This window comes from Dendrobates tinctorius, unplaced genomic scaffold (assembly GCF_039654945.1).
Source record: "Dendrobates tinctorius isolate UK_male_01 unplaced genomic scaffold, ASM3965494v1 ptg000023l, whole genome shotgun sequence".
Taxonomy (NCBI): Eukaryota; Metazoa; Chordata; class Amphibia; order Anura; family Dendrobatidae; genus Dendrobates; species Dendrobates tinctorius.
Window position 1 is genome coordinate 1,216,027 of NW_027361691.1, and position 27,126 is coordinate 1,243,152.

At 41.1% G+C, this 27,126-nt stretch overlaps 1 protein-coding gene across 5 annotated transcripts in view; it reads right to left on the reverse strand.

Moving 5' to 3' along the window:
* The window catches only part of LOC141084475 (teneurin-4-like), a 1,565,389-nt gene that overhangs the window by 1,203,788 nt on the left and 334,475 nt on the right, over positions 1 to 27,126 (reverse strand). For all 5 annotated transcript variants that reach the window (XM_073569175.1, XM_073569176.1, XM_073569174.1 and 2 more), the window contains exon 2: positions 9,124 to 9,208. The gene's annotated coding sequence lies outside the window, so the exon portion shown is untranslated. The remainder of the gene's footprint in view (positions 1 to 9,123; positions 9,209 to 27,126) is intronic.

Here is a 27,126-nt window from a genome sequence, read left to right on the forward strand (position 1 = left end):
AGGCTGGCATGATGTCAGGAGAAGAAGCATATAATTGGGTGTCATCAGCATAGAGATGGTGCTGGAAACCAAATCTACTGATAGTTTGACCAATAGGGGCAGTGTACAAGGAGAAGAGGAGGGGGCCTAGAACTGATCCTTGAGGAACCCCAACAGTACGGGGAAGGTGAGAGGAGGAGGAGCCGGCAAAAGATACAGTTAAGGAGTGGTCAGAGAGATAGGAGGAGAACCAGGAGAGAACAGTGTCCTTGATGCGATGGAGCGGAGCATAGTGAGGAGGAGCTGATGATCCACAGTGTCGAATGCTGCAGAGAGATCCAAGAGAATTAGCATGGAGTAATGACCATTAGATTTAGCTGTTAGTAGATCATTACAGACTTTAGTGAGGGCAGTTTCAGTAGAGTGTAGAGAGCGGAAACCGGATTGGAGAGGGTCGAGAACAGAGTTTTCTGAGAGATAGCGGATCAGACGGGAGTGGACCAGGCGTTCCAGGAGTTTAGAGATGAAGGGAAGATTAGAGACAGGTCTATAGTTAGCGGCACAGTTATGGTCCAGGGATGGTTTTTTAAGTAGTGGATGTATGATGGCATGCTTAAATGAGGAGGGAAAGATATCAGAAGAGAGAGAGGTTAAATATTTTATTTAGGTGAGGGGTGACAGCAGGGGAAAGGGGCTGGAGCAGATGTGACGGAAATGGGTCACTGGTGCAAGTGGTTGGGCGAGAAGATGCAAGAAGCCTGCTTACTTCTTCTGTGACTGGTTCAAACTCAGAGAGTGAGCTAGATGCAGTGGGGGAGGGAGGACAGTGCATGGTATGAGGTGATTGGGAGATAATTTCCTGTTGGATATGATCAATTTTTTCTTTGAAGTAATTGGCCAGATTGTCAGCTCGAAGCTCTGTGGTTGGGGCCTGCACTCTTGGGTTGAGCAGGGAATGAAAAGTGTCAAAGAGACGTTTCGGGTTATTGGACAGTGAGGTGATGAGGGTGTTGAAATTGGTTTGTTTGGAGAGGTGAAGGGCAGTGTTGTATGTTCTAAGCATGAACTTATAATGGATGAAATCTTCGTGTAGATTGGATTTTCTCCATAGACGTTCAGCACACCTGGAGCACTGCTGCAGGAAACGTGTTTGCACCGTGTGCCAGGGTTGTCGGTGTCTTTCTCGTGTTGTTCTATGTATAGGAGGTGCAAAATCATCCAGGGCAGTTTCAAGTGTTCCTACTCTATTGATGATGAGATGACTCTGCTGACTTTGTCCTAATCTACACAGCAAAGGTTATGTCAGCTATAGTAAGCAGGAGAATAATAAATTAACACAGGTACCTCAGGTATATCATTTTGTTATCTTGATATGTCTGTAGAAAGTACATATTTTTTAAACCTTTAGTTTTTCCTTTTCTGTTGTTTCACCTTAAAATAATAAATAAATTAATGTAGGTACATCAAATATATCATTTTATTAAATTGATATGTCTGTATTAAGATAAAAAAATATATATTTTAAAAACTTTAGGTTTTCATTTTCCAATTTTTTTACACAATTTATTGAGGAAAACATGGATGAGCGGACATGTAGAAGTTTGGGTCCTTGTAACCTACCCGAACTTTATTCTAAAGTCTGGTTCGGGGACTAGAACTATACCCGAAATTGAACCAGAACGTGAACCTCATTAAAAACAATTAGGACCCTATCTATGCTGGAAAAAAAAATTCTTTGTCTCCCTCCTCCCAGAACTCTGAGCTGTTGTGAATTCACTTTCTGGCCTGCCTCTGGTTGCTAGTGAAGGTAGTGGAGCTGGTTGTATTGACAGAGGAGTCGCGAGTTCTCTTTCCGGGCTCCCTCTGGTGGTTACAGGAGGTAATGGAGCTGATCTAATTGACAGAGGCCTGCCACCTGATAATGAGGACGACGACTCGACATCTGGAGTCTCTGACTGGATCTAAGACAGCCGACTCCCTCTATCCCTGCTGGTGATTTTTCCTGCCTCCTGAGGTGTTAGTTTCCAGTTCAGTCCCTGCATGCTCAAGCTAAGTGTTCTTTGCTATTGATCACATTTGATTTGGTTTTGTCTATTCAGTGTTGTGTGGTCAGCCAGCCCCGGCTGGGGCTGTGCTGAATTTCCCTCCGTACGTTACTGTTTGTGTCAGTTTGATTTTTGTTCCTTATTAGATTGGCCTCTTTTTGCTCTGCTTTCAGAATATACCAGAGTGCTAATATAGTGGGCGAAGTCTAGTGACTTCAGTATTTTTCTATCAGAAGTGTTGGACATTTATGCAGGGTTTCTTGCGTGATTGCAGACAGTGTCTTTCTTTTCCTGTCCTTTCTAGTCAGTGTGGGCCTCATCGTTTGCTCAGCCTATTTTCCTACCTGCGTTTGTGTTTTCATCTTGTCTCACTGACAATATATGTTTGGGGGCTATCTATTCCTTTGGGGGTCTGCTCTGGGGCAGTTTAGATTTCCCCTTTCCTGCTTTAGGCTTATTTAGTTCTCCGGCTGTGTCGAGGTGTCTAGAATCATCGTAGGTACGCTCCACGGCTACTGCTAGTTATGTGGTTAGAATCAGGGGTCTGCAATCCGCTTAGTTACCAACCTCTCTGATTTTCTGTAGCTTTGCTTGGTCTTGTTTTCCTCCTCAGTGACCCAATCATAACACTGAGCATTGAAACGTACTTCCAGGAGAAGTGTGTGTTCGGAATTTAGCACCGGACACTAACTGTCCGGTATGAACCCCGAACTTTTACGGTTAAGGTTCAGGGTCGCTTATCTGTAATAGTATATACAGTAGATAGTGATACTGAGATGACTCTGCAGACTTGGTCCTCATCTACACAGCAAAGCTTATGTCAGTTATAGTTAGCAGGAAAAGTCACTTTTAATTAGAAAATGAATGCTAATAACTCAGGACAACATCTGTAAGGAGGTTGTATGTTCTCCCCATGTTTACGTGGGTTTCCTCCATGTTCTCCGGTTTCCTCCCACACTCCAAAAGACAAATTGATAGGGAATTTTAGATTGTAAGCCCCATCGGGGACAGCGATGATAATATTTGTAAAGTGCTGTGGAGTTAATGGCACTATATAAGTGAGTAAAATAAATACGGTAAATAAAAATTAAAATACATATAGTATATAATATTACTATGCCACCTTATGACGGCCTCCGGCAGTAATATAAAGATGTCATCTGTCATGAAACTTTCAATCATCCAATGATAATGTGATAATTTGAAGGAGAAGTAATGTAAAATGTCTGTAAGACCTGTATGTTAAAGTAAAGTATGATGTTTCTAGAACCTTCTAGAAATCTCCCATTGCTACACACTGAGGAGACCGGCCTTGTCACACAGCAGCATCCCCCTTCCTTATCAGCTCTGTGCTTGCTGGTAACATGAAACCGTCCATTTCCTCTCGCAGCCTTCCCCCCTGCAAGGGAAGCATTGCTTTGTTCTGAAACCATGAAGCTTGAATACAGGTATAGGAAATATTAAAAGAAGCCTAGCACGCACTTCGCTTGTGACAGAGATATGAAACTCACATTTCTGCAAAGGGCACAAAGCCAGCTTTCTAAACCCCTAAGTTTCACGATTCTCAGACTTCCAGAAATTGAGATATGGATTGCTCCCAAATGGAGTGTCCTATCTAGTGCATTCTTGATGTTTTCTTGTTGGGTTCGTTACACTGGGAAACATGATACCCTTGGTGAGTTCATACGAGCTTCCCCCATTAAGATGGCGAACGTGAAGCTTGCATCCCATTGGTCTGCAACCTGCCCGAGGATGGGGAGGAAGATCCCCTCCTGGACATGCTGGCCCAAGCCAAGGCCGATGGGTCCATTGAGGACATGGAGATAAGTGGTTTGCGGTCGCAGTTGGTGGAAGCCCTGGAACCCTTCCGGGCCGTGTTCACCAACCGACATGGGAGGACGGAGTTAGCGGTTCATGAGGTGGACACCGGGAATCACGCCCCACTACGGCGAACACCTCATCGGATCTCTGAGGAGGTGCAACAAGTCATGCGCCAAGAGATCAATGTGATTTTAAGGCTGGGGGTGATTCGACGGTCAAAAAGCGTGTGGGCCTCACCTGTAGTCCTCGTGCCTAAAAAGGATCGAACCACCCGGTTCTGTGAGGACTACAGGGGGCTGAACACCATCACAACCTCTGATGCCCTGCCGATGCCGCGCATCGAGGATCTGATTGAGCGATTGGCAAAAGCAAGGTACATATCCATCATGGATTTGAGTCAGGGATACTGGCAGATTCCCCTGAGCCCTGAGGCACAGGAGAAATCTGCCTTTATCACCCCCTTTGAACTGTACGAGTCCACAGTCATGCCCTTCGGCATGAAAAATGCCCCTGCCACTTTCCAGCGGATGGTCAACCACCTGCTCCGGGGACTGGAGGAGTACGCAGTGGCGTACTTGGACGACATCGCCATCTTCAGTTTTACCTGGGAGGAACACCTTCAGCATCTCCAGGAGGTGCTCAAGCGTCTTCACCAGGCAGGCCTGACTATCAAGCTGGGAAAGTGCCAGATGGGCATGAGCGAGGTCCACTACCTGGGGCACGGGTAGGCGGGGGTTCCATGAGTCCGGAGCCAGAAAAGGTGGACGCAATAGCGTCCTGGCCCACCCCCAGGACCAAGAAACAGGTGAAGTCATTCTTGGGCACTGCAGGGTACTATAGGCGGTTCGTGCAGGACTATAGCGCCCTTGAAAAACCCTTGACCAACCTCACCAAGCAGAAGCTACCCCAAACAGTCAACTGGACAGATGACTGTGAGGTGGCCTTCCAAGCTTTTAAAGCAGCCCTGTGCAGCTCTCCAGTGTTGAGAGCTGTCGACAGCTGTTGCCCGTTTCTGGTACAGACCGACGCCAGCGCCAGCGAGTTTGGCCTCGGTGCTGTGCTCATCCTGGAGCACCCCGTGTTGTACCTGAGCCGGAAACTTTTGCCGAGGGAAGTGGTATACTCCACCATCGAGAAGGAGTGTCTGGCCATGGTGTGGGCACTGCAACGTTTGCAGCCCTACCTGTACGGGCGCACCTTCACGGTGGTAACCGTCCACAACCCTCTGAGCTGGTTGCACACAGTGTCCGGAACCAATGGAAGGTTGCTCCGCTGGAGCCTTGCCCTTCAACAGTACGATTTTACGGTACAACATGAAAAGGACAGTGAACATGGTAATGACGATGGGTTGTCCCTCTGGGGCGAACCCGCTGAGGTGCGCATGGCCGATTACCGAGAGGTAATGCCTCCATAGCACCCTCTAAAAGGGGGAGGTGTAATGTAAAATGTCTGTAAGATCTGTATGTTAAAGTAAAGTATGATGTTTCTAGAACCTTCTAGAAATCTCCCATTGCTACACACTGAGGAGACTAGCCTTGTCACACCTCAGCATCCCCCCTCCTTATCAGCTCTGTGCTTGCTGGTAACATGAAACCGTCCATTTCCTCTCGCAGCCTTCCCCCCTGCAAGAGAAAGCATTGCTTTGTTCTGAAACCATGAAGCTTGAATACAGGTATAGGAAATATTAAAAGAAGCTGGGTGAGTTCATACGAGCTTCCCCCATTAAGATATGGTTATCAAAACCTTTTTAGTTAAGTTATAACTGAGAGAGAAGGAGGGTTGGACCTCACCAGACCGCCCATTTTGTGAGGTCACAGACCCTAGGCTATAGGTATTCCCTACCAAATTCCAGTCAGTTCAGCTGGAGTCCTCCTGCCAGAGAGACGTACCGATGAGTGGGGACGTTTGGTTAAGCGCCCCTCCCCAGCCACATGGTCTGCCTAATACCAACTACGCACATGAGAGTGTTACTTTCTGTTCTTTCATCCACTTTGTTTTATATTTGTATTTGTATATATGTAATGTCTCAACTTTATAGCAACTTTTATCTATGTAATCACTGACCGCATTCTTTTGAGAATAAATGATAAAATCTATTAGCTCTGTCTTCATGCTCTAAGAAACGAACTATGCGCTTTTTTAGATAATCGCTACTAATTTCAGGGGTTTGCCGCGGACCCTCTTAATTAACTCTTTGAGTAAGTAAAGCGTGGCTGGTGGCAGCGTGGTGTGCGCGGCTGGCGAGGCTAGCTGGCAGTACAGAAGGGTCTTATATTGCTGAATGAGTGGTTGAGGCCACAGCATTGATAATTCCCTTACTGCAGTAGTCTACTTGCCCGTGCACAACAAGCAGCCTGTCCGGTGACTAATTATCCTAGGTGCAGTTCCCTGACTGACCTGAGGGTAAGGGGGGCGCTGAAGAGCTGCGAGTTCCAAAGTGGAACTGAGAAAGTGGGATATACATAAATCCACGCAGTTCTTGGAAGGTTGTTAGCAGTGGTGGGGCAACCAAATTACCCCCCTGCGATAAATTGTTAGAGCAAGATTAGCTTGCTGCATTTTTGTCACATGGTGCCAGTGGTGGGATACCTAAGATAAGCCCCCACTGTGCCTGTGATAGCCGTGTGCCGGTAGTGCGTCACGTCCCTCCGTCTGCTGACAAACCCGTGTCGGTGGTGGGATCGTGACCTATTGGTGGCACGGGGTCCGCTGTCCGTCACAATTTGGCGACAGCGGTCCGCCGTTCCTTCACAGGAGACAATTCAATTGATGCTGCCCTCATGACTTTGGGATGATTCTGCTGATCTTACTTACACGCCAATGATAATGAGATGACTCTGCTGATGATGTCCTAATCTACACAGCAAAGCTGTCAGATGCAGAAAACAAGGTAAATCTTATTGCGTTTGCCTTTAGTGGCCAGTATGAGAGAAAACAATATTTCAGATTTTATTTTAACATTTGTTTACATAAAAAAATATATATATATATTTGTGTTTTTATTTTAAGATAGTCACAAAAATACCAGTTTTTTTAAATCCTGGGACTTCTTTAAGGAAATTGTTTAATCATTGAGAGCTTATAAGATGTCACAACCACTGGATTAAGGAAATGTACTATAAACGTTACATAAAATACAATTAGAAAACGGCAAATATTTTACAGAAATAGGACTTTACGATGATGTTGGTAGTGGTGGTGACGGGGTGGGGGTAGATGGGCGATTTCTGTGTCCTTGAATTGAACCTTTTGTTTCCAGTAGCTTTTGGAGAACATTTGATTGGTATATAATTGGTTAATGAACGCGAAACACGACCCATTTGCAAACTCTTCTATATTGGTCCATTAGGGATAATGATAATGCATCACATGGATGCAAAACAACAAGTAAAAAAAAGCGTTATATCAGGTGATCGCCGCTGCACACAAAATGAACAATTTTCAGAATTACAGGATGGAATGGGCAACTCTGCTGCACACATCCCAAACCAGCAAAGATTATCTGGAAGAAGAGGAACACCCAAAACTGTCGTATGTTGACTCACACAAAGCTCTAAAATAAACCCGCACAACTGTGCATTAGGTACAAATGAAGAGAAATGAAGATTTTCATCTTCACTGCTTCGTTGTGGCACCTTAGAGAAACCCTAAATTGGGTAGTACCTTATTGAACACGCTTTTTTTTTAATTTTCTTTTTAAAAGACGGGTCAAGTAATAGTGCCATATATTTGTGTAAATAATGCTGCTACACAGTGCTACCACCACAATAGCCTGCAAAAATAAGACAATGTATAACATGTGCTAGATCATAGCACCACCTAATGCTGCCCGGTAAATACCGCCATATAGTGCTCAAATAATACTGGTGACTAAATAGCAGTTCCATATACTGTATAAAAGAACCTGAAAACATTCTACATAAAATTGATACACAATTAATATTAATATATGCGCCATCTATGACGCCTGCATCAGGAAGAGCCTAAGTGTCCTGTCTATATCCCCAATTACGCCATGAAGACATCATAGATGAGCCCCCGCCCTTGTTTAGGATTACCCCATACACACCTGAGAATAAAATGGCTCTTTGTCAGACTGACAGGGCAAAACAATATGTACTAAGACATAATATAACCCAATCATTCACCATTCTACTGGAGCCTATTGGAAACAGTCAGCATGCTTGTTGACAGGTCTTCAACTAAATTCTTAGTTTAGCTTTTAAAATGGATGAAATCAGTTCATTATCACAAGATCATATGATTGCAAAGTAAAATAGTTAGCTTCCCAGAATGCAAATTACTAAAGTAAGTGCCATTCAGACATTAATATGGCTGGGAATGCTGGAAAATGTCATTTCTGGAGCCTAAAATACAGGAGGTAACTAAAGATCAGTAATGTAATGTATGTACACAGTGACTGCACCAGCAGAATAGTGAGTGCAGCTCTGGAGCATAATACAGGATGTAACTCAGGATCAGTAATGTAATGTATGTACACAATGACTGCACCACCAGAATAGTGAGTGCAGCTCTGGGGTATAATACAGGATGTAACTCAGGATCAGTAATGTAGTGTATGTACACAGTGACTGCACCAGCAGAATAGTGAGTGCAGCTCTGGAGTATAATACAGGATGTAACTCAGGATCAGTAATGTAATGTATGTACACAATGACTGCACCACCAGAATAGTGAGTGCAGCTCTGGGGTATAATACAGGATGTAACTCAGGATCAGTAATGTATGTACACAATGACTGCACCACCAGAATAGTGAGTGCAGCTCTGGGGTGTAATACAGGATGTAACTCAGGATCAGTAATGTAATGTATGTACACAGTGACTGCACCAGCAGAATAGTGAGTGCAGCTCTGGGGTATAATACAGGATGTAACTCAGGATCAGTAATGTAATGTATGTACACACTGACTGCACCAGCAGAATAGTGAGTGCAGCTCTGGGGTATAATACAGGATGTAACTCAGGATCAGTAATGTAATGTATGTACACAGTGACTGCACCAGCAGAATAGTGAGTGCAGCTCTGGAGTATAATACAGGATGTAACTCAGGATCAGTACAGGATCAAAAATAGAAAATATGTACACACTAAAAATGAGCTGAAAGCACGTGTATTCAGGAACTAATTATGACTAAATTCTCAGCAAGCGCTGTTATCTGATATAATATCCCGTATTCATGTGAATCTTTGAACTCCAAATAGATGATACAAATACTTAAAAACACAATAGATTTCAAGGATTTTCTTAGTCTTACCTTAGAATGAGGTTCTTGAATGTTCTGCCATGTTCATCTACATAACTGTATCGTGAGATATCTATTTTACTGCCAATAGAGTTGCCTAAAAACAAAGAAAGAAAGAAAGAAAGACAGTCTGCTTAGAATAGATTTTTAAATACGTAATTTAACAACTATAATAATTCTATAGATTATATTGGAGTTCCCAAATAGAGTCAGGGTGAAGCCAGTATGGAGAACACCCTGATGGGAAGGTAGAACGTGTTAACACTACAAAGATATTAGACAAAAGAAATAAAGGGGAAGATTGATCAATAAATTAATTGAGAAGTCAGCAGAAAAAAAATTGAGATACGTTTATCACAATAGTGCAAAACATATGACGTATAAGACATGTACCATAAGTATTTGTAGTACATACACTGTATGTCCATCAACTGCAGTCTGCAAGAACAATATAGTATATTATTTACTACAAGTATTGTAGGAAAAATTACAAACAGATGTCAAATTTAAACTATAGAATAGTTCTTATTAGAATGACAGTGGTCTAGTAATGATCTTGGCGGCCATTTTGAAGTCGGCCATTTTGAATCCAACTTTATTTTTCAGTGGGAAGAGGGTCATGTGACACATCAAACTTATTGAGAATTTCACAAGAAAAACAATGGTGTGCTTGGTTTTAACATAACTTTATTCGTTCCTGAGTTATTGACAAGTTTATGACCACTTATAAAATGTGCCCATTGTGTTGGCTTGTCAAGGCAACCCTCTTCTCCCACTCTTGACACACTGATGGCAACACCGCAGAAGAAATGCTAGCACAGGCTTCCAGTATCCGTTGTTTCAGATGCTGCACATCTCGTATCTTCACAGCATAGACAATTGCCTTCAAACGACGCCAAAGATAAAAGTGTAAGGGGGTCAGATCGGGAGACCTTGGTTGCCATTCAACTGGCCCACGATGGCCTATCCACTTTCCAGGAAACTGTTCATGTAGGAATGCTCGGACCTGACACCCATAATTGATGGGATGGTGTGGTATATGGGGTACAAAGATAGTGGGGCCATTCTTCATCAGTGGAAACCTCAATGCCTCTGGATATCTGACATTGCCCCATGATGATGTGTTGCCCTCTTTATGCAGTGAAGATGACGCGTTCCCTGAGTTTTTCCAGCAAGATGGTGCACCACCACATATTATGGGTGTCAGGGCCGAGCATTCCTACAAGGAATCCGACCCCCTTAGACTAGCATTTATTCTGCGGTGTTGCTATCACTGTGTCAAGAGTGGGAGAAGAGGGTTGCATTGACAATCCAACACAATGGGCAGCACTTTGAAAACATTTTATTACTGGTCATAAACTTGTTAATAACTCATGAAAGAATAAAGTGACGTTAAAACCAAGCACACCATTGTTTTTCTTGTGAAACTCTCAATAAGTTTGATGTGTCACATGACCCTCTTCCCATTGGAAAAAACAAAGTTGGATCCAAAATGGCCGACTTCAAAATGGCCACCATGGTCACCACCCATCTTGAAAAGTTTCCCCCCTCCCATATATACTAATGTGCCACAAACAGGAAGATGATATCACCAACCATTCCCATTTTATTTAGGTGTATCCATATAATGGCCCACCCTGTACACAGGAGCAGTATTATAGTAGTTATATTCTTGTACATAGGGGTAGTATTATAGTAGTTATATTCTTGTGCATAGGGGCAGTATTATAGTAGCTATATTCTTGTACATAGGAGCAGTATTATAGTAGTTATATTCTTGTACATAGGGGCAGTATTATAGTAGTTATATTGTTGTACATAGGTGCAGTATTATAGTAGTTACATTCTTGTACATAGGGGCAGTATTATAGTAGTTATATTCTTGTACATAGTGGCAGTATTATAGTAGTTATATTCTTGTACATAGGGGGTAGTATTATAGTAGTTATATTGTTGTACATAGGTGCAGTATTATAGTAGTTACATTCTTGTACATAGGGGCAGTATTAAAGTATTATATTCTTGCACATAGGAGCAGTATTATAGTAGTTATATTCTTGTACATAGGAGCAGTATTATAGCAGTTATATTCTTGTACATAGTGGCAGTATTATAGTAGTTATATTGTTCTACATAGGTGCAGTATTATAGTAGTTACATTCTTGTACATAGGGGCAGTATTAAAGTATTATATTCTTGTACATAGGGGCAGTATTATAGTAGTTATATTCTTGTACATAGGGGGTAGTATTATAGTAGTTATATTGTTGTACATAGGTGCAGTATTATAGTAGTTACATTCTTGTACATAGGGGCAGTATTAAAGTATTATATTCTTGTACATAGGAGCAGTATTATAGTAGTTATATTCTTGTACATAGGAGCAGTATTATAGCAGTTATATTCTTGTACATAGGAGCAGTATTATAGTAGTTATATTCTTGTACATAGGGGGCAGTATTATAGTAGTTATATTCTTGTACATAGGAGCAGTATTATAGTAGTTATATTCTTGTACATAGGAGCAGTATTATAGCAGTTATATTCTTGTACATAGGAGCAGTATTATAGTAGTTATATTCTTGTACATAGGTGCAGTATTATAGTAGTTACATTCTTGTACATAGGGGCAGTATTATAGTAGTTATATTTTTGTACATAGGAGCAGTATTATAGTAGTTATATTCTTGTACATAGGAGCAGTATTATAGTAGTTATATTCTTGTACATAGGGGCAGTATTATAGTAGTTATATTCTTGTACATAGGGGCAGTATTATAGTAGTTATATTCTTGTACATAGGGGGCAGTATTATAGTAGTTATATTGTTGTACATAGGTGCAGTATTATAGTAGTTACATTCTTGTATATAGGGGCAGTATTAAAGTATTATATTCTTGCACATAGGAGCAGTATTATAGTAGTTATATTCTTATACATAGGAGCAGTATTATAGCAGTTATATTCTTGTACATAGGAGCAGTATTATAGTAGTTATATTCTTGTACATAGGGGCAGTATTATAGCAGCTATATTCATGTACATAGGGGTAGTATTATAGTAGTTATATTCTTGTGCATAGGGGCAGTATTATAGTAGTTATATTCTTGTACATAGGAGCAGTATTATAGTAGTTATATTCTTGTACATAGGGGGTAGTATTATAGTAGTTATATTGTTGTACATAGGTGCAGTATTATAGTAGTTACATTCTTGTATATAGGGGCAGTATTAAAGTATTATATTCTTGCACATAGGAGCAGTATTATAGTAGTTATATTCTTGTACATAGGAGCAGTATTATAGCAGTTATATTCTTGTACATAGGAGCAGTATTATAGTAGTTATATTCTTGTACATAGGGGGCAGTATTATAGTAGTTATATTCTTGTACATAGGAGCAGTATTATAGTAGTTATTTTCTTGTACATAGGAGCAGTATTATAGCAGTTATATTCTTGTACATAGGAGCAGTATTATGGTAGTTATATTCTTGTACATAGGTGCAGTATTATAGTAGTTACATTCTTGTACATAGGGGCAGTATTATAGTAGTTATATTTTTGTACATAGGAGCAGTATTATAGTAGTTATATTCTTGTACATAGGAGCAGTATTATAGCAGTTATATTCTTGTACATAGGAGCAGTATTATAGTAGTTATATTCTTGTACATAGGGGACAGTATTATAGTAGTTATATTCTTGTACATAGGAGCAGTATTATAGTAGTTATATTCTTGTACATAGGAGCAGTATTATAGTAGTTATATTCTTGTACATAGGGGCAGTATTATAGTAGTTATATTTTTGTACATGGGAGCAGTATTATAGCAGTTATATTCTTGTGCATAGGGGCAGTATTATAGTAGTTATATTCTTGTACATAGAGGCAGTATTATAGTAGTTATATTCTTGTACATAGGAGCAGTATTATAGTAGTTATATTCTTGTACATAGGGGTAGTATTATAGTAGTTATATTCTTGTACATAGGGGGCAGTATTACAGTAGTTATATTCTTGTACATAGGGGCAGTATTATAGTAGTTATATTCTTGTACATAGGGGAAGTATTATAGTAGTTATATTCTTGTACATAGGGGAAGTATTATAGTAGTTATATTCTTGTACATAGGGGCAGTATTATAGTAGTTATATTCTTGTACATAGGGGCAGTATTATAGTAGTTATATTCTTGTACATAGGGGCAGTATTATAGTAGTTATATTCTTGTACATAGGGGCAGTATTATAGTAGTTATATTCTTGTACATAGGGGCAGTATTATAGTAGTTATATTCTTGTACATAGGGGCAGTATTATAGTAGTTATATTCTTGTACATAGGGGCAGTATTATAGTAGTTATATTCTTGTACATAGGGGCAGTATTATAGTAGTGATGCTCTTGAATGTAGGCTCCGTATTGCAGGTACTATATTCTTGTATACATATACTGTAATATAGGAAATCCATTCTTCAATAGTAGTATTGCAGTAAATAGTAGAATATTTCCCCCCTTACTAATATTGTTAGCTCAGTGAAAGTGCATCATAAATTAACACAGATAGTTCCTGCCAAAGTTAAAAGGATGTGATATGAACCTTTTCCGATTATGACTAGGACGCCGTGTGTCTTCCTTCTTTGCATCTTGTAATTAAATTGAACTTCCAGTTACTTTTGAATCAGTATAAAAATATATATTGCACAATATGGGACTTGTCACGTTTTACGATTCTGCCTGCATTTGATTTATTTTTCTCTCATACTAAACGATAATCCTTCCAGCTAATCATTTACATCCCGTTCACAAATTCAGGATTAAGAAAACAGCTTGTAAACTACATCACATAGCTGGGAGGGGTGCGCGTGTCTCCAGACCAAAAAAAAAAACAAAAAAAGAGTCCTGGTGGTCGACTTCTCCGAGTACACAAAATCTTTATTGCTCCCGGGTCTTGGATGGAAGTTGTATGTTGAGAAGCCCACTGGAGATGTCGGAGCACATCTACTTGTAATATTCAATAGATCTTATTCCACCCCAGGTAATGAAACTTCCCCAATTTTTGTTGTAAATAAAGCAAGTCCTGAGGAAATAGAAACACATATACAAAACCACGGGAGCAAAACTGAGAGCGTTTCCAAAAACACTGACGGCCTTTTCTTTTTCCATCAGAGGAAACAAATTGTGTGTCATGTTATAGTCATAATTTATTTCTTATGGAGGTTGTTGATCAGAAGCCAGATGAGAACGCTGCTGGTCACGTCTGGCCAAGTGGAACAGCTTCAACAATGAATCAAGAATAATATCAAGAATAAGTATTTATTTTTGTAAATGCCCCTGTGCCCAATGTGCCAATAAACTTAAGTGTTATGTATCCTACATATTTTATGTGGAACAGAATATATCTACTATAATACTGCTCCTAATTACAAGAATATAAGACTATAATACTGCCCCCTATGTACAAGAATATAACTACTATAATACTGCCCCTATGTACAAGAATATAACTACTATAATACTGCCCCCCATGTACAAGAATATAACTACTATAATACTGCCCCCTATGTACAAGAATATAACTACTATAATACTGCCCCCTATGTACAAGAATATAACTACTATAATACTGCCCCTATTTACAAGAATATAACTACTATAATACTGCCCCTATGTACAAGAATATAACTACTATAATACTGCCCCTATGTACAAGATTATAACTACTATAATACTGCCCCTATGTACAAGAATATAACTACTATAATACTGCTCCTATGTACAAGAATATAACTACTATAATACTGCCCCCTATGTACAAGAATATAACTACTATAATACTGCCTCCTATGTACAAGAATATAACTACTATAATACAGCTCCTATATACAAGAATATAACTACTATAATACAGCTCCTATGTACAAGAATATAACTACTATAATACTACCCCTATGTACAAGAATATAACTACTATAATACTGTCCCCTATGTACAAGAATATAACTACTATAATACTGCCCCATATGTACAAGAATATAACTACTATAATACAGCTCCTATGTACAAGAATATAACTACTATAATACTACCCCTATGTACAAGAATATAAGACTAAAATACTGCTCCTATGTACAAGAATATAACTACTATAATACTGCCTCCTATGTACAAGAATATAACTACTATAATACAGCTCCTATATACAAGAATATAACTACTATAATACAGCTCCTATGTACAAGAATATAACTACTATAATACTACCCCTATGTACAAGAATATAACTACTATAATACTGTCCCCTATGTACAAGAATATAACTACTATAATACTGCCCCATATGTACAAGAATATAACTACTATAATACTGCTCCTATGTACAAGAATATAACTACTATAATACTGCCCCTAATTACAAGAATATAAGACTAAAATACTGCTCCTATGTACAAGAATATAACTACTATAATACTACCCCTATGTACAAGAATATAACTACTATAATACAGCTCCTATGTACAAGAATATAACTACTATAATACTACCCCTATGTACAAGAATATAATTACTATAATACTGCTCCTATGTACAAGAATATAACTACTATAATACTGCCCCTACGTACAAGAATATAACTACTATAATACTGCTCCTATGTACAAGAATATAACTACTATAATACTGCTCCCATGTACAAGAATATAGCTACTATAATACTGCCTCCTATGTACAAGAATATAACTACTATAATACTGCCCCTAATTACAAGAATATAAGACTAAAATACTGCTCCTATGTACAAGAATATAACTACTATAATACTGCTCCTATGTACAAGAATATAACTACTATAATACTGCCCCTATGTACAAGAATATAACTACTATTATACTGCTCCTATGTACAAGAATATAGCTACTATAATACTGCCCACTATGTACAAGAATATAACTACTATAATACTGCCCCTATGTACAAGAATATAACTACTATAATACTGCCCCTATGTACAAGAATATAACTACTATAATACTGCCCCCTATGTACAAGAATAAAACTACTATAATACTGCTCCCTATATAGAAGAAGATACAGCACTTATCATGGATGAGCACAACCCAACAGATGAATCAGAAAACCTTTAGTTTCCTTTCAAAATCAACATATTCTATAGGATTCCGTACTACGAAATACTCTCAGAAATGTGGACTATTGATTGCAAACAAGATTTGTTATTTTATTCAAACTTAAAAGGAATTTTCATAAGATATTCATTTCAGACCATGTTGTAAAAATAAGTACACCCTATAAGTCTTAGCATGCAAAGCTAAAGTTTAGACTACAAAATTCTAATTCACAAAATCTCAACCACGTATATACAGTATCTAATAATTATTTTCATTATTTAATAAACTTCTGTCCGGGTGATAGGGGATCATTAAAGAGCAGTACTTGACAAAGAAATCCCTTTCCCATTTCATGATGCCAGCAATGGCACCACATGGAAGAGAAATGTCACAAAATTCTTTATACAAAAGGTGAAGTCTACAAGAACTTTAGAAGATCTTTTAAAGCCAGAAGGTTTTACAGAAAAATATACGATCATGCAGCTAGGTCCCAATTCACACTGCCCTGGTTAGGGCAGTATGAGACTGCTGTCAGGTTCCCTTTAAAAGAGTTTACATCAAACTCTAAAGTTATCATATATCCACAGGATAAATGATAACTTGCTGATTGGCAGGGTCTGACCAATGAAGCCCCCATCGACCTTAAGAGTAGTGGTCTATTGACTTCTGTGAAAATTGAATCGCTGTCTTGCTTGTGTACCACTGTTTAAAGGGAATCTGTCATGTTAAAAAATGCTACTAACCTGCAGATATCAGGTTATTCTGCAGGTTAATCGCTTTCTAAAGATGTGCGGCTCTTGCAATGAAAGTCTGGCTGCAGGGAGGAAATAAACTTTATTCCACCCAGTAGCCACCGACCTTCAGTCATGGAGGTGTGGACAGCTTCACGTCACGGCTTTAACACTGAAACCATCATTGACTGACAGCCAGCTGCGCACTGATGTACTGCTGAGCTGGCTGTCAGTCACAGTCAGGGCAGAATGTTGATTTTAGCTCTGGAGCAAATATAAATAGTAATATTGTATAGTTGCAAAGTTACACAACTTTTCATTATCTTTTCTTGCTTATATTTGGAAACTTTGGATACTCAGCCTCTTTTAGAGAAAGACTGAGTCAATTGCATTGTATTGGGCAGAGGTGTAAGTTAAATCCATTGCAAAATATATAAAGTGTCCTCCTTCTACCATCTGTAATACTAATTTTTCTTACATCCCCTTTTGTGTTCCCCCTTGACCTGGGGTTCAGGTGTGATGGTTAACTCTGTACCCCACATAGCTACATCCCATGCTCTGTATCAGATAATGGATATTTCGGTATTTCCCCCCCGTAAAAGGAAGGTGGTGAGATATAGACCGCTTCTCTCTGAAGCTTTGATGGATGTGACCAAATAATAACCTCAAAACAACCTCGTTTTTCTACGAGTAAAAGTGACAAACGGCGCACGTGTGAGTCGCGTGGTGTTATCAGAGGTCATTGATTCGGGATTGGATCGGAGGTGTGGGACGTGAAGCGGTGAGCCACGCTGTCTCCCCTACACCTACACACCGACAGAATACGCAGGTTGCCAAGGAACAGCACAGTAACCAGAGAAATAGAGGAAAATCTTCTGATGAGCCGGTCTGTCGGGAAAGAACGAAGGAAAACACACACGCTGTGTTCTATCACAGAGAGAAGAAATTGTAGCTATTTTCACAGGAGATCTATGCTTTAGTCCAACCATGATAGACTGTCAGCTACTGCTATAGTGTGAGCAGAAAAGGTGGAAGCATTGGAATATACCGCTATGTTGTAAAGAATGATGCACGATAAAAATGAGGCCCCTTTCTGGAGCCACCTGACACTAGCACACCACCTTGAACAAGGCAGCCTAGGTGCTCCTAGATTTCCCAGTTGGCGCCTCTGTTGCTGTTGGATTTCACTTCCGCAGTCAGCATCCTTAGGGCATGTTCTTTTGAGTGTCTATGTTCCATCCTAGGTCCCAAGACATCATCATGTCGTGAGTGATGAAGCCATGACGTTGCAGGGTTTAAGAACCAGCAGAGGCGCCCTGGAGAAGCCAGGCCGAGGATGTTGCATGTAAAAGTGAAGTCTGGCTGGACCAGAAGTTGGAACTAGGCTCCACAAAATGTTCTACCACTGCCTCTTTGGGGTCAGGTGTGGACTGATAATCCAATCATTAGGCCAGTGCATGTAAGGCCATGTCCAGAAGGGACTGTCAAGCCTGAAAAGTAAGAGTATAAGGCAAAAACCTGTTTGTATTAGGTCTTAGAGGCTGGAAAGCGATGGTTAATGGTGAGCATATGTGTGGTAGTAGGATTAACCCATCCTAGGCGGGGGCAGGATATATAATCGGGAGCTTTACGCTCTGCGTGTTCTAAGGGAGATGACCAAACATGGACACATTGCCAACAGCCCATAAGACTGTTGAAAAAGACTGTTCCTCTTGCAAAATAAAGACTGTCCCTTTAAGTTGTGTGTTTTCAGCTATGGGTTGGACTTACTGTATGCTTAGTGCACTTGTTTATGCTAAATTTTTATCATCGCCTTCTGTGTATGTGCGTGTCATTAAAAATGTGGAGTCATGTCAACATTGTTAGTTAAGTGTGTTGATAACTGAAATGTGACTGGATAGAGAAAAAAAGAGTAATGTTTCAGCTTGTGAAGAGTGACATACTTGACATGCCAGTGTAAGGAGACTTATAGGCTATGCAATGCTCCTCTGGGAAAATAAATATGCAAGAAGAAGAGGACTTGAACTCTAGTGGCACCTATTGGAGGTAGTAATCCTAAAAGTCAGTATCGACCCTCAAATGAGCCTTGCCACGTGACTTAGGATAAAAGCAAAACCAGAATCTCAATTTGCTGACGTGTTTCAGGGTGTTTTATCCACCTTAGTGCAAAGCATGAAATCTGATTTAGCTGTATGAGAGGCGTAAGAAAAAAAAAAATCAGAACTCACGCTTTGCACTGTGGAGGGGCAAACACCCCAAAACATGTGTTTTCAAATCGAGATTCTGGCTTGGCTGTTATTCTAAGGGCTCTTTCAAATGCCTGTGATCATCGGTACAATCTCGGGTTGCAATATATGGACTGGTCATGCGTCTCCCGATTCTGGCGTGACAGCTTCTTAATAATACAGTATATGAAGCTTTCACTCTTGGGTTGGGAGATGCGCAATATTAAATAATCAATAAGTACATACAGGGTGGCCATATAATACCAAAATATAGGATTTCTACAAACTTAAAATAAATGCATAATGCATTATATATATTACCTTATTTTTTTTTTGTCAAATGGTGATATAGCTATATATGCACAGCTGGTATAACTTGGATATCTCCTGTATATAATTATATGTACAGCTGGTATAACCTGGGCGGTCTGCAAACCCTGTCTTATGAGGAAAGGTTGCAGGATTTGGGAATGTTTAGTTTGCAAAAGAGAAGACTGAGAGGAGACTTAATAGCTGTCTACAAATATCTAAAGGGCTGTCACATTGTAGAAGGATCATCGTTATTCTCATTTGCACAAGGAAAGACTAGGAGCAATGGGATGAAACTGAATGGGAGGAGACACAGATTAGATATTAGAAAAAACTTTTTGACAGTTAGAGTGATCAATGAGTGGAACAGGCTGCCACGAGAAGTGGTGAGTTCTCCTTCAATAGAAGTCTTCAAACAGAGGCTGGACAGACATCTGACTGGGATGATTTAGCGAATCCTGCTTTGAGCAGAGGGTTGGACCAGATGGCCCAGGAGGTCCCTTCCAACTCTATGATTCTATGATCTCCTGTATATAATTATATATGTATAGCTGGTATAACCTGGGCATCTCCTGTATATAAGTATATATGTACAGCTGGTATAACCTGGCCATCTCCTGTATATAATTATATATGTACAGCTGGTATAACCTGGGCATCTCCTGTATATAATTATATATGTACAGCTGGTATAACCTGGATATCTCCTGTATATAATTATATATGTACAGCTGGTATAACCTGGTTATCTCCTGTATATAATTATATATGCACAGCTGGTATAACCTGGGTATCTCCTGTATATAATTATATATGTACAGCTGGTATAACCTGGGCATCTCCTGTATATAATTATATATGTACAGCTGGTATAACCTGGGCATCTCCTGTATATAATCATATATGTACAGCTGGTATAACCTGGGCATCTCCTGTATATAATTACATATGTACAGCTGGTATAACCTGGGCATCTCCTGTATATAATTATATATGTACAGCTGGTATAACCTGGGCATCTCCTGTATATAATTATATATGTACAGCCGGTATAACCTGGGCATCTCCTGTATATAATTATACATGTACAGCTGGTATAAGTTATACATATTCTTGTATATAATTATATATGTACAGCTGGTATAACCTAGGCATCTCCTGTATATAATTATATATGTACAGCTGGTATAACCTGGGCATCTCCTGTATATAATTATATATGTACTGCCGGTATAACCTGGGCATCTCCTGTATATAATTATACATGTACAGCTGGTATAAGTTATACATATTCCTGTAAATAGGGATCTAGACTAGGGATGAGCGAGTATACTCGTTAGGATTCGGTACTCGGCGAGTAATGCGGCACTCGCGGTACTCGAATCCTGGCGAGTAAATTTCACTACTCGCCTCGCAATATTTGGCACAGCCCACACAACCCAGCACAGTCCAGCACAGCATGGCACAGTCCCCGCACAGCCCGGCCAGTCCCCGCACAGCCCAGCACAGTCCCACACAGCCCGGCACAGTCCCCGCACAGCTCAGCACAGTCCCTGAACAGTTCCCGCACAGCCTGGCACAATCCCCACACAGTCCCCACTGTCAGGAACACCGCACTGCACTTGCTCACTGAGCCAGTGCGCGTGTCCTGAGTACAAAAACAGTGCTCAAAGATACCTGTGGAGCGGGGCAGCAGCGGTGACGATGCGTGCTTCAGACTATCAGGACCTGAAGCACGTTACTGCTGGGGGTGTGATCTAAGCTCCACAGAGCTAGGAGCTGCAGGGAAACTCCTAGAAAGGTAACTACGGGACAAGTTACCAAGGGGCATAGATAGGGACGTAAACCAGATCAAGCCGGGTCAAAGCACGAGATAGCAGGACAGTACCAAAGGGTTAGACAGAATGGATAGTCAGGACGTAGCAATAGATCAGAAAACCAGAACGGGCAATGGACGGTACAATAGGGGCAAACGGTAACGGAGTAACGATAGCCAAGCCAGGAGTTCAGAACTGGAGAAGACAATGGTACCAAAATGAGAGACGGAGTACAGAGTGAGGGGACAGACCGGGTCATACACGGGAATCAAACAAGCAATGCAGTATACAAGCACTCCAGGGGGGTCAGACACACAGCCAGAATAACAGTATAGCTGACAGGGAATCCTAGTCTGGAGTGAGTATAAATACCCCTCCCAGATCCAAAGAGAGGCCGGCAAAAGTTAACCCCAGCACAGTCCCATACAGCCCGGCATAGCCCCGCACACACACAGCCCATTACACACATTTCCCATAGACGTACATTGGACTCGCTACTCGTTACGAGTACCCGAGTATTTGGAGCTACTCGTAATGAGTACAGCGAGTCCTGGTATTTCACTACTCGCTCATCCCTAATCTAGACCATGCTTGTGTAACATGGGCATCTTCCCGGCATTGCATCTGACCCGCTCAGTATAATAACCTGGTAATCTCTCTTATTAGTCTCTCAGAACTAATGTTGACACCAGGAAGTGTTTGGCTATTAATGTTTCGTGTTATATCTAATGAGGCGGTCGAGTGCCTCAGAGTAAAGGCAAATGTACCCGCACCCTCAATCCCACTGATCAAGAACGTCACCAGAGGACAGAAGTTGCCCAAGGTCCAACTCTGTCACCGGAGGTCCAGCTAACACTCGGGAGTCGGCACCATTCATAAGACCTTCCATAATGAAACTAGGTCACAAATGACAAAAATGTCAGACAGCAAAGAGGAAACTGCCTAATGGACATGATGTGACAAGACGGAAGATGATGACAGCGAAGCTGCCGCGGCACGAACGACCGCTGGGGAAATACTAACATATAATGCAGTAAAAAAAAAAATCTTGTGAATTTTACAACATCTAACTTTATCAGATAATATTACGAATAAATACACTACAAGGCCTCATTTATCAAAACTGTATTTGTTCAACATAGCAACCAATCAGAGCATAGCTTTCATTTTGTGAGGCAGTAACTGGTGTTACATGTGAGGGTGACTGTATGATCCCCCAGGATGCGCAAGGAGGCATATTGAGGCCATGAGAGGGCATTGCAGACACAGGCGTAGCTGTGGTTGCAATGCAGACTAAAGTGAGTGTAGGTGTTGGATATGCTGGTAGTCCAAGGCAGATTTAGGGAAAATCTGCTCTGGGCTCTGCAGATGGTACTGGTGCAGTCCGTTTCATTTCCGGGCCGGGTTTTTCATGTGGCTGAAAGCCACAGGATGCTAGTTTAAAACCCTGCAGTATAGGGTTTGGGTGTATCAGGTTCATTGTCAGTGTCAGTCTGGTGTTTGGAGGAGTACAGAGCAGTAGGCTCTGCAGAACTCCACCTGTGTGAGGGAACACAGGCCAGTGGGGAGCCAAACAGCCAAGGCAGCTGAAAGCATCACAGAAAAAAATTAGGCTGATCTAATATATAAAGCTGAATGTGTGTGTGTGTGTATGTATGTGTGTATGTCCGGGATTGGCATCTGCACCGTCGCAGCTACAGCCACAACATTTCGCACAGTCACACGTCTGGAACCCGAGAGCGTCCTAGGCTATGTTGTGAGGCGAAATTTTAACCCCGCGCCTTCCAATTCACCAAACAATTTTGCCCCTGTCTACATACTGGGGAAAATGTGTGTGTGTGTATTTGTGTATGTCCAGGATTGGCATCTGCACCGTTGCAGCTACAGCCACAAAATTTTGCACCGTCACATGTCTGGACCCCGAGAGCATCATAGGCTATGTTGTGAGGCAAAATTTTAACCCCGCATGTTCCAATTCACCAAACAATTTTGCCCCTATCTACATAATGGGTAAAAAGTGAAAGGAAAACAGTTGGAGGCAAATTGACAGCTGCCAGATGTGAACAAGGGGGACTTAAAGAATGAGAGTGATGGCGCCAAAGAGTATATACCGTACAGTTGCTAAGGCGGGGCCCTGACATGGGAGACTCACCACACACGGGGATATGAACACACACACAAAATGCGCCACACACTACCACGTGCTTCAACACATATACCACCCTCAGCACACATTTCACCACACATACACCAACCTCGCCACATAAAAGTGGAAACACAAAAGTCGCCACTCAAAACTCGCCACGCTGTCCCAGAGCTGGTTAAAAGATGAAAAATAAGCTGTGATTGGCTGCTATCAGCAACAGTTTTCTTTATAGACAGTTGTGGAAACTGAGGCCTATTATTCTTATCATTTCTATGGTGTTATCGTCCTTCTGTAAAGCTGGAAATAACACAATTTATTACCGTGCCAACACAGACCACCCTCTGACACAGACTGCAGGGGGAGCCCAGTATTACACAGGATAAGATTAGATACACAGCTCAGCAGTCAGTATCACACAGGATAGGATTAGATACATGGCTCAGCAGACAGTATCACACAGGATAGGATTAGATACACGGCTCAGCAGTCAGTATCACACAGGATAGGATTAGATACATGGCTCAGCAGTCAGTATCACACAGGATAGGAATAGATATACGGCTCAGCAGACAGTATCACACAGGATAGGATTAGATACATGGCTCAGCAGTCAGTATCACACAGGATAGGATTAGATACACAGCTCAGCAGTCAGTATCACACAGGATAGGATTAGATAAACAGCTCAGCAGTCAGTATGACACAGGATAGGATTAGATACACAGCTGAGCAGCCAGTATCACACAGGATAGGATTAGATACACGGCTCAGCAGTCAGTATCACACAGGATAGGATTAGATACACGGCTCAGCAGTCAGTATCACACAGGATAGGAATAGATATACGGCTCAGCAGACAGTATCACACAGGATAGGATTAGATACATTGCTCAGCAGTCAGTATCACACAGGATAGGATTAGATACACACCTCAGCAGGTGTGAACAGAACAGATTGGTGACACTTGATAACTTGCCTCGCTTTTGCTTTTCTCTGAATATGTATTGCACTTTTTTCAGACAGAACATTTCTTAGCTCGTGGAGAAAAGAGGCTGATGGTGCCAACATTTTATGCCTCCCTTATCCCTAAATCTCTTTTTTTTATGAATTTTTACATTCAACCTTCACATTTCACGATAAAAGTTAAAATAAAAAAGTTAATAAAACCAAGATAAAACCGAAAAATAACACGAAAGACCAGCAGACAAGCCTCTCAAACACTTTTCACATGCTCGCGAGATTTTAAAAAAAAAATTGTGAAAATAAAGCCACAAAAATATATCTGTAGCGCATCTCATATTTTCTGGAGGTTTTTTTTTTTTTTTGCCTTGTGAATGAAAATGTGGCAAAAAATGCATGGAAAATGGCCACCAAACAAATTTGAGCCTAAATTTGTAGTCTAACAGCAGTCCAGATATTGTGGTGTATATGGACGCTACGTAACATAATCTCGTCTTATATGGCGGTAGATTATAGATTTTGTGATTGCAGTATATGTTTGGGCTAAATTTCTGTTGCCAATAGCAACCAATCACAGCGCAGCTTTCATTTTATCACAGTTGTGGAAGAAATGAAAGCTGAGGTCTGATTGGTTGCTATGGGCAACAAAAGCCTTCTGAGGCCTAGTTTACTTTATATATCAAACTAGCTGAAGAGCCCGGCGTTGCCTGGGCCTAGTAACCAACTGTGGCTAGTTATAACAAATTATAATGATTATATTGCACATAAAAACATTTCACATCATATATTCAACACTACAGATTTGCAACACAAATTAACTAAACGATTACCCAAGTATTGATAGTATTTTATTTTCAACTCATTCAAGAGCCTTTTGATAAACAAAACCTGTTTGGTTTTTCCTTTCGGTGCAAAGATGAACAGATTTTTGGCAGTTCTAATTCTGGAGCAGATCACGTAAAGTTGACCATGAGAAAAGCATGGAGATTGCACATCGATCCCTACTACTTTCAAGGACTGTCCCTGAGCCTTGTTAATGGACATTGCAAATAGTAATTGAGCTGGAAACTGGAGGCGTTTAAAATAAAAAAAAAAAACAGATGGAATGAGTGGAATTCTTGGAATGAAAATGTCCTCTCCTTTGGCACATCCTGTTTCTGAGCTGTGTATCTAACCCTATCCTGTGTGATACTGACTGCTGAGCTGTGTATCTAATCCTATCATGTGTTACTGACTGCTGAGCTGTGCATCTAATCCTAGCGTGTGTTACTGACTGCTGAGCTGTGCATCTAATCCTAGCGTGTGTTACTGACTGCTGAGCTGTGCATCTAATCCTAGCGTGTGTTACTGACTGCTGAGCTGTGTATCTAACCCTATCCTGTGTGATAATGTCTGCTGAGCTGTGTACCTAATCCTATCGTGTGTTACTGACTGCTCAGCCGTGTATCTAATCCTATCCTGTGTGATACTGACTGCTGAGCCATGTACCTAATCCTATCCTGTGTGATACTGGCTGCTGAGCTGTGTACCTAATCCTATCGTGTGTTACTGACTGCTCAGCCGTGTATCTAATCCTATCCTGTGTGATACTGACTGCTCAGCAGTGTATCTAATCCTCTCCTGTGTGATACTGACTGCTGAGCCATGTATCTAATCCTATCCTGTGTGATACTGACTGCTGAGCTGTGTATCAAATCCTATCATGTGTGTTACTGACTGCTCAGCCGTGTATCTAACCCTATCCTGTGTGATACTGACTGCTGACCCATGTACCTAATCCTATCCTGTGTGATACTGGCTGCTGAGCTGTGTATCTAATCCTATCCTGTGTGAAACTGACTGCTGAGTTAGTAATGGCACCTGTTTGAACTTGTTATCAGTATAAAAGACACCTGTCCACAACCTCAAACAGTCTGACTCCAAACTCCACTATGGTGAAGACCAAAGAGCTGTGGAAGGACACCAGAAACAAAATTGTACCCCGGCACCAGGCTGGGAAGACTGAATCTGCAATAGGCAAGCAGCTTGGAGTGAAGAAATCAACTGTGGGAGCAATAATTAGAAAATGGAAGACATACAAGACCACTGATAATCTCCCTCCATCTGGGGCTCCACGCAAGATCTCACCCCATGGGGTCAGAATGATCACAAGAACGGTGAGCAAAAATCCCAGAACCACACGAGGGACCTAGTGAACGACCTGCATAGAGCCAGGACCACTGTAACAAAGGCTACCATCAGTAACACACTATGATGCCAGGTACTCAGATCCTGCAGTGCCAGATTTGTCTCCCTGCTTAAGCCAGTACATGTCCGGGCTCGCCTGAAGTTTGCTAGAGAACATTTGGATTAACCAGAAGAGTATTGGGAGAATGTCATATGGTCTGATGAAGCCAAAATAGAACTGTTTGGTAGAAACAAAACTCGTCGTGTTTGGAGGAGACAGAATGCCTACTGTGAAGCATGGGAGGTGGCAACATCATGCTTTGGGCCTGTTTCTCTGCAAAGGGACCAAGATGACTGATCCCTGTACATGAAAGCATGAATGAGGCCATGTGTCGTGAGATTTTGAGTGCAAAGCTCCTTCCATCAGCAAGGGCATTGAAGATGAAACATGGTGTTAGGGTTCTAGGTAGAAACCCGAGAGTGGACCCTCTGGGTCATGGCTCCAGAGCCCCCGAGGGCGAGCGGCCCAGGTG